Here is a 9,360-nt window from a genome sequence, read left to right on the forward strand (position 1 = left end):
TTCAAGATTTTTAGGCTTGTCCACTCAGGTATGACCATCTCATGTTTCAGGGTGCCACTTTGTTCCTTTCATAGCCCTGACATTGCCATAGAAGCTCATTCCAGATGGCTACCTTTGCTGTTCTGCCACTCTTCAATTAGATCCTGAAAGTCAGCTCCATAGCTGTGGTAGATGAGTATCCAGTAATTGCCACCAATGAGGCCATCTGTCTTTCAAATCATGGCTTGAGTTGATATTTGGTTGGCCCGAACATGTCATTTTCTTTTTTAAATTTTTATAGTTGTAATTACCATTACAATCATACCATTTCTGTGCCATAGCACAGAATAATTTAATGCTTCATAGTCTACCTGCAAATGATCCCAATCGATAACATAGTCTACCTGCAAATGATCCCAATCGATATCATAATTAAGTAATTATGATACAATCGCTAGTAAGTTATTTCTCTCACTACCAGCAATGGAATTCTTGTTGACTCATGTATGATCAGTGAGTAATATAACTCTAAAATTTTATGCCAAAGTTCTTCTTTTTAGGACAATTCTTGTTACCAACCACCATAACATGAATTCCCCCCAAAACAGACCCTGAGATAAAAGTTTACATATGAGTAGTTTGAGAATATGTTCTTAGGGAGCACTGGGGCTTTCAGGGGTAATAAAAAATGGAAGAAGGATGAGTTATTGATTTGACTACTATTATAACAACTGATATGCAGACCTGAGAGCTCTAAGAAGACTGTGAAATGCATCCCAGAACCATTTTCCCTGGAAAGAAGAAAAGAAGTATTTAGATATGGGCTTTTGCCATAGATTACTCTACCGGCTATTTACTCTCCCTCACTTTTGGATTGCTCGTGCATGGATACTAAGTGGTTTCCTACAGGCTCTTATGCTGTGGTATCAGAGAAGCTCTGGGATAAAAAAAATGAAGATAATAAGGCACAGTCAGCTGAACCTGTATGAATCTGGTGGAAGTCTGCATGGTACTTGATGATGTATCAGTGGATGGAATAAGCAATGAGGACAAAAGGATTTGAAATGGTGCTAAAGAAGTGTCTAACATAATTACCCATCAAGTCTTTTGGCCATGTTACAACTCACACTTACTCAATTTAAAAGTCTAATTTTATATTTGACTTAAATATTATTAAGGGGAATATGATCTATTTCACATACCACAGTATAGCTTATCTAAGCTTGGAAGCTGGGAAGTAGAATGAAGGAAAAGGGCCAAGGTCTTTAAATGTTTATTTAAAGAAGTTAAATGTTCTGAAGTTAAAATGTTCTATTTGCTTACCTTTAATACTTTTCTACTTAACATCTACTGGTCTTAGAAGCCCTCTGTATGTTCCGTGTCCAAATACCAATTCTTCAGTGGGGCATACTATTAAACTTTTTGAAAAGCTGAGTGGGGCTTCCCCACTGCCTGAAATGAGAGATATGGCTCTGGATAGAACTCTCCCAGTGCTTCTGTCACAGGTTGTACACATCATAGACTTCTGCTGATCAAACCCAACTACTTACCACAGTATAGGTTTCCTCTTCTATCAGAAAGTAGAGCATTCCTATGAAGCCTTTTCTAAGTCAAAATGGTGTAAAGTGAAGAAACAATTACCACTAATTATGTAAAATAATTTTTGAGCATTCTCAGACCCAAAATATAACCTACAAAGTCATACCAAATAACACATAAAACCTAGAATAACAGCAGCATATAGTAAAAGCAGTGCCACTTTCTCTGCTCAGATTGTGTGCTGCTTCTATAATAGCTCCCTGCAAAACAAACATTGAACACTATTTTTGCTATTGGCCCTTTTTCGTTAAAGTGAAAATCCTCTTCGAATTTCTTTCTGTTGGTGAAAACAGGCACTAATGTAAGTCTTCTAGAAAAGCAAAGTGGTATAATACGAACTTTTGAAAAGCAGGGGATTACCTGTATTCCCATAACCCACAGGAAATTCAAACATTCTTAATAAACTATATTGCTCCACTACCTCTTTCTTCTGCTCTGCTACGTCTTTCCGGGCATAAGACCCCATACTTAGGCACAGAGGCAGATAAGTAACTGCACTGTTTTAGGAGAAGCCAACCTGAGTATCAAATGTGTTTCACTTTCCTGCCAGCACTCCCAATCTTTCCCTCTCCCAGTGCATTGAGGAAAGTTATAGAGTGATGACTGATGGCAACTGGATTAGTTCTGCAGCTTATTAGTAAACTCTAGCAGTTTGTGTTCAGCCTAAATTGTTGCTTACTCCCTTTAAAACATGAGATATTTACTACCTCTTTATTTCAGTCGTGGGGCCTAGTTTCCAATCCCAGAGCAATGGCTTGACACACACACACACACACAAACACACACACACACACACATTTTAACTGGAAAGGAATTATAGTATAGTGTTTTGTAATTGCTCAACAGTATTAGAGCCATGTGTTTATGTCATTTTTCTTTATTTTTCATAGCTTCAGAGTATTCTATTTTATAAATAGATAGCATGACTTATTTAATATACCTTATGTTGATGGGCATTTAGATTGTTTCTAAATCTTCACTCATGTAAATGCCATGATGAAAATCACTACGCACACATAATATCTATATCCTCATCTTACTTTTTCTATAGACTATATTCTTTGAAGTAGATTTGCTGATTCAAAAAGAATATACTATAAGGATCCTGTCAAACAGTCCACCAAAAGAGTGATGCCAATTTATAGTCCTGCAAAGATTAAAGATTATATGCTAGTGTCTCTGTCCTCTCTCTTTAACATTGCATAGTGTCAATCTTTTTCATCTTAGGTCATCAAATAGAGAAATTCTATCTTATTACCTCATTTATCTCATTTATATCTTTTTTGAATTGTAAATGTTCCATGCATTAAGCATGTTAGCCCTTTATCAAATGTTTCTAATAAATTTCAAGTTTGACATTTTTTTCAGATCTTAAAAATTGTTTTCTTCTTTTGAGCTTTAAAATTTCTTATGTATACTCAAATCTATAAATTCTTTTATAATAGATATTAGCTACCATGATTTGCTTAAAAATATTTTCTCCATTATGAAATTTAAAAATATTAACTAATATCTTCTTTAGAATTGTTACTGCATTCATATATTTCAAAAATTTGAGAATGCTTTTGGAATGAGAAATGGCATAGTGAATCCAGTTTTATCTTTTTTTCAAAATGGATAATGAATTGAACCAGCATTATTTATTGAAAATGTCATATTTTCCTAATGATCTGGAAAATAAACTTGGTCATATGCCAACTCTCCATATGTAACTTGGTCTCTCAATTCAGTTTCACTGAAATGTCTATTTCTGCACTACTATTACACTATTTTAAGTATAGCAGCATATAATATGTTTTAACATTTGGTTGATCAAACCTTCCCTGATTATTTTCAATTTTCTGGGTTCCAAAAATTTTTAGTCATCTACTATGTGCCAGGAATTCTTAAAGATACTTAGTATACATATGTGTCTCTGACGTCATGGAGCTTACATTTTGGTGACTGTTCTAATAAATAAATTCACATGGTAATTCTTGCATATAAATTTGAAAATCATGTTGTGAAGTTTTCTTTCTCCCAAATTCCAGTAATAGTTTGACATGATTACAAATTTTATAGATTTATTTAGGGGAAGTTAATATTATTGCTTTATTTTACCTTCTTATCTAAGACCTGTGACTTCATTTATTGAGGTTTTTATTAGTGTCCTTAATACAGTTTTAGATCTTTAAACATTCCTGGATAGTCTACATATTTTTTTTTGTTATTACTAAAGTTATTACTTCTGAGGAACTTTGTAGTTTGGTTACTTGCTATTGGTAAATTAGAGTTGTTCTATTAATAGTTTAATCTACATGCTTTATTAAACCATTGCATTATTTCCAAAATTTTTAGCTATTTCTTGAATAATTGAGATTTACAGATACATAATCATATTATTTGTAAGTAAAGATAATATTGCCTTTTACTTTCTAACTTTATACCACTTATTTTATAATTTTCACTAAAATGCATTGACTGCTATTTATAGATTATTGTTAAATAGCAGCCATTCTTGTTCCAGATTTTAATTGAAATACTTGTAGTGTGCCATTAAGCATAATGCCAGCTGTTTGACATAAGTTTCTTAATTCTAAGACAGTATCCTCTTGTTATTTTTATTTAGGATATATAGTCATAATAGACTTTTAAAATAACAAATGCCTTTCAAACAGTCACCGAAATAAGTACACAGACTTTTTCCTTTGACTTATAATGAACAATAAAAATAGATTTTGCAATATCTTATTTGCTTACCTAGTCATATTATGGTCTTCTTTAAGTATATTTCTAAGCATAATTTTCTCTTATTTAGGAACTTGGCATCTATATCCATAAGGGATAATGTACCGTAGTATGCTTTTTAAGTTTTAGTTTTGCCAAGTAATTTGCCAGTTTTAAAAAATTGAGGAAATTTCTTTCTTTTAATGTTTTGTGGAACAATTTAAAAATATTAGTAAGTAGCTATTTCTTGACAGTTGAACAAATACACCTGTAAAATGGCATTCTCAAGCAGCACTGATAGATATACTGGTTGGTACAAAGGAGAATTTGGCAATATGTGCCAAAAATTTTCAATTCTAGTAATTTATCTTATAGCAATTTTCAAAACTTCATGCACAAGAATTTATCACATTCTAGAAAACAATTAGAAATAATATAAATATCCATGAGCATCAGCAAAGGAAGATAAAACCACCTCAGTCATGAATCTTGCTTAACATTGGCATCTGTGTGGGAGAAAGCATAAGAAAACAATAGAGTGTCTGATGGATTTTAACAAATTTTTATTTCTCTATTATTAATTTTTAATGCATTTCTAGTATTGCACTATGGTCAGAAAATGCAATCCATATTGCTTTTATATTCTTGAATTTATTAATTTCTTTTGGCTTAAGATATTTGCAAGTTATTTAAATTATACATGGACATATGATAACTTTAAAGGACATTCTCTGTGTTCAAAGAAGAATGTTTGATATGCATATATTATCAAATTTATTCAGTATATTAGTTAGATTATCTACATAATTATATATACTTTGTGTAATTATTCTGAAAGGCAGAGTTGTGCTATAAATCATTCATTATTGTATCTATCGAACTCTTGTATTTTTAGAAGATTTCAATATATATATTATCATATAATATCATTATTATATTATTTATAGAACATTTCAATATACAGTATGCTACATCATTTAGTTCACAAATATACATGACAATTACATCTTCAATGTAGAATTTAACTTACATAAATATAAAAAGACTCATTTCATATCAATTAATGCTTTTAATTAACTTTTATCTTGTTTGACATTTATTTGTTTGCATTTATTTGATATAATTGCCTAATTTTTTACCTTCTAATTTTTAAGTTTTGGTGTATGTCTTTTAGGTAAAATATAGTTAAAATTTATTTTTCACATGATTTGTGAAAATTTTTATTATTTAATAGGTTTATCAATTTTTATTTACGCTAAAAAGCCATAAATTTGGGTTAAATTTGTCACTTTGTAAGTTTTTGCTTTTTCATGTTTACTTGATTTTTCATTTATTTTCTATCTTTTGGTACATGATATGTGCTTTCTATTACTTTTCTCTCTAGGAGTTTGAAAAAACTATACCTTCTTTTTTTTGATTCTACTAGTGACCATTTATATAATTTTAAATAGATTGCATAGGACTATATTGCTCTATTTGTCACTTTCATAAATAAAATGATATCAATCGAATCTGTAACATGAAAAAATAGCACTTTATATTTTATCCTACTTCCTATCTTATTTTTAGATTTTAGATTTTGTAATTTTGTTGGAGATATTTAAATCTGGTAGGGTTTTATAACAACAATTAATAAAGTTGATTAGACTAAATTTCTTGTTACATTAATTTCAAGCTCATTATCATTTCATTCATACCTCAACATTCTTATCCACTGATTTATTGTTTTTTGATCTATTTCTTAGTTGAATAGATTATGTCAACTAGATTTATCAGAAAGGGGGCAGAATAGATGTATTTACTAATTTCATGTATATGCAAGAATATATTTAAAATCTTTTAAGATAGTTTCAAACATATATGACAAACTGGATGGATATAAAATTTCAGGATCATGCCCCTGTGCACTAAAATTCTCTATTGATGTCTTTCTATTTCCTTCTTGCATCAAATGTATCTGAGGAAGTCTTATTTAGATGATTTCTTTCATCTACCAGAATTTTAGGAGCATTTTTTCTTTAAATTCTTAAAATTTAATAATGTGTAGTAAATTTTAGTATTGGTATTGGTCAAATTTATTACTATTTCCTTGTACATACAAAGCCCATTTGAACTGACAAATCAGTTATTTTATTTTAGGAGAGTTTTCTTCCATTATATCATTGACGATTTTTAAATTTTCTTTGTTTGCTCTTAACTTCTGACATACCAATTATTATATTTCACAACTATATTTTTTACTAATGGCTTCCACTTGTTGACATGTTACTGCATCAGTACAAAATTATCAAGTATTTTTAGATAATCAGTTTCATTTTTCTTTGTTCATTTTAGTCATTTTTACTTAAGATTTTTGACCAGATAGTATACTAAATTTTTTCATTAAAGACCACATTATATTATTTTAAAAACTTATAAATATAGAAGCTGATGTTGGCAATTTTTAAAATTATAAATGATGAAACAATCAATTTCTCAAGTAGTTTTTGAAAATGTGATATTTGATAGAGTAAGCTACATGATCTCTCAGAAAGTTACAATTAACTGGTTTAGATTTTCTAGTGTATAATCACTATTTCTTACCACTTAAATCAGCTTCACTAATCTATTTTCTTTACTTATTATCTGAAAGATGGGGTAATTGATCTTTATCTTGACATTATTATTCATCAATTGATATAACTAGAGCTGACAAAAAATCACCAAATAATGAGGAAGACCCAGGCAAAATGCCTTTATTTCTAATCTAAGACTCAGACAAGAATTACCCATTGTATTTAATTATGTCTGTTTATAGCCAGTACAGTTATCTGACCTCTTAGACTCTTATTTTTTGGTCTTTCATGACCAACGTTTTTGAAGAGTCTAAACTAGTTGTTTTATAAGATACTCCTCAATTTAGAATAGTCTGTATCTTTTTGTTACCTCATGACTAGATTCAAGATGTATAATTTACAAAATATATTAAAATTAATAATTTTTGGTTGTTAAAGTAACATTCACAATGGAAAAAGAAACATTTCTATTTTTTTTTCCATTTTTGTTATTATTTTGTTTTCCTGACCCCATAAGTACACAAAATCACACGGCACCCATCCCCTTTATCCAACCCACTCCATGCAGCACAATACCTTCCAGATCCATCAAGGAAATATCTTTCTCCATCCCCTTCCTTTTAGTCTGTGTGTGTCTTTTAATCTGAAGTGAGTTTCTTGTCAGCAGCATATGTAAGGGTCTTGTTTTTGTATCCATTCAGCTTTCTTATTTTTTGGTTGAAGCATTTAATTCTTTTCCACTTGAGGTACTTGCTGATAAATACATCGTTATTACTATTCTTTATTCATGTTTATGATACATGTTCTTTCTTCTTAAAGAAGTCCTCCCTCCAACAATTTCTGAAATATTGGCTTGGTGCTGATGAATTCCTTTAGCTTATTTATGTCTAGGAAGTTCTTTTTAAAAATAGTCTGGTATTATTATTATTGTTGTATTATTATTATTATTATTATTATTATTATTATTATTATTTTATGCCTACAGCACCCAGTCTCCCTAGGTGGTCTCCCATCCAAGTACTAACCAGGCCCGACCCTGCTTAGCTTCCAAGATCAGACGAGATCAGGAGTGTTCAGGGTGGTTGGGAAGCTCTTTACCTGTCCTTTGACTCTAAACGATAGCTTTGTTGGATAAAGTATTCCTGGTTGTAGATCCTGGGTTTTCAATGCTTTGAATATTTTGTGCCAAGCTCTTCTGCCCTGCAAAGTTTCTTTTGAGAGATCAGTTTTATAGGAGATCTCTTGTAGGTAACTAATTGTTTTTCTCTTGCTGCTTTAAAGATTCTTTCTTTGTATTAAACCTTTGACATTTTAATTATGATGTGTCTTAGTGTGGGTCTCTTTGGGTTTATTTTTGGGGAAACTTTCTGAGCTTCCTGGGGTTGCATGTCTACTTCCTACACCAGGTGAGGGAAATTTTCCATCATTATTTCTTCAAATATATATTCTATTTCTCGTTCTCCCTCTTCAGGTACCCCTATGACACAAATGTTGTTACCCTTAATTTTGTTCCATAGGCTCCTTAAATTATTGTTATATTCTTGGTTAATTTTTTCTTGCTGTTCTGATTAGATGCCCTTGGCTTCTCCATCCTCTATATTGGTGGTTCAATCCTCTTCTTCACTCTGTTAATTCTCTCTAATATGCTCTTTATCTCAGATAATGTATTCTTTATTTCTGTCTGGTTTCTTTTATAATTTCCATTTCCATTTTTATGTTTTTTTTAAATATCTTTGTTAAAGTTCTCACTGAGTTCATCTACACTTCCCCTAAGTTCATTGAGCATCTTTATAAACAGTGTTTTGAACTTTACATCTGTGAGATTGCTTGACTCCATTTATCCTGGATCTCTGTTTTATTCTTTCATATGATTTGTACTTCTTTGCCTTCTCATTTTGCCTGACTTTCTGTGTCTGTTTCTATGTACTAAGCAAAACTTCTAAGTTTCACGGTCTTATTAGCGTGGCTTTCTGTAGTACGTGTCCAGTGGCACAGTTCTGAGAGGGATTCAGCTGCAGGCCAGATTTAGCCTCAGCCTGTGCGCCTCCTGGACCACCTGTTAAGATGTAGCAAGTAATCCACAGATACTTGCTTTAGTTGCCTCAAGAAACCACACTAGAAACCGAGATCAGCTGCCACCAGTGTGAGTCTTGGTGGTGCTCAACAAGTTGCAGAGGACTCGTACAGTACACAACTAGATGTGACTAGGGTAGGATTGTGATTGGGGGAGGCAGAGTTTCAGGGAATCCTCTAGACAGAGTGACCTCTGTTATACAGTTTGATGACATCTTAGCTGTGGTGGCACTGCCTCCACTCACTGGAAGTGGTGAGGGCTCAGCAGAGGAACAATGGATACTGCCAGCACTTCCACCTGGGAGAAAGCCTCGCCTCCGGCCCTCACTCCAACAACTCAGTATCCACTTGTAAGTCCCTGGTGCCTCCCAAGCAGCAGATCCGATGGTCCATCACCTCAAAAGTTTGGTCATGGACATGGACTCTTTAAGAGGCATCTGTAGCTTCT

Source organism: Pteropus vampyrus, unplaced genomic scaffold, assembly GCF_000151845.1.
Source record: "Pteropus vampyrus isolate Shadow unplaced genomic scaffold, Pvam_2.0 Scaffold325, whole genome shotgun sequence".
NCBI classification, from domain to species: domain Eukaryota; kingdom Metazoa; phylum Chordata; class Mammalia; order Chiroptera; family Pteropodidae; genus Pteropus; species Pteropus vampyrus.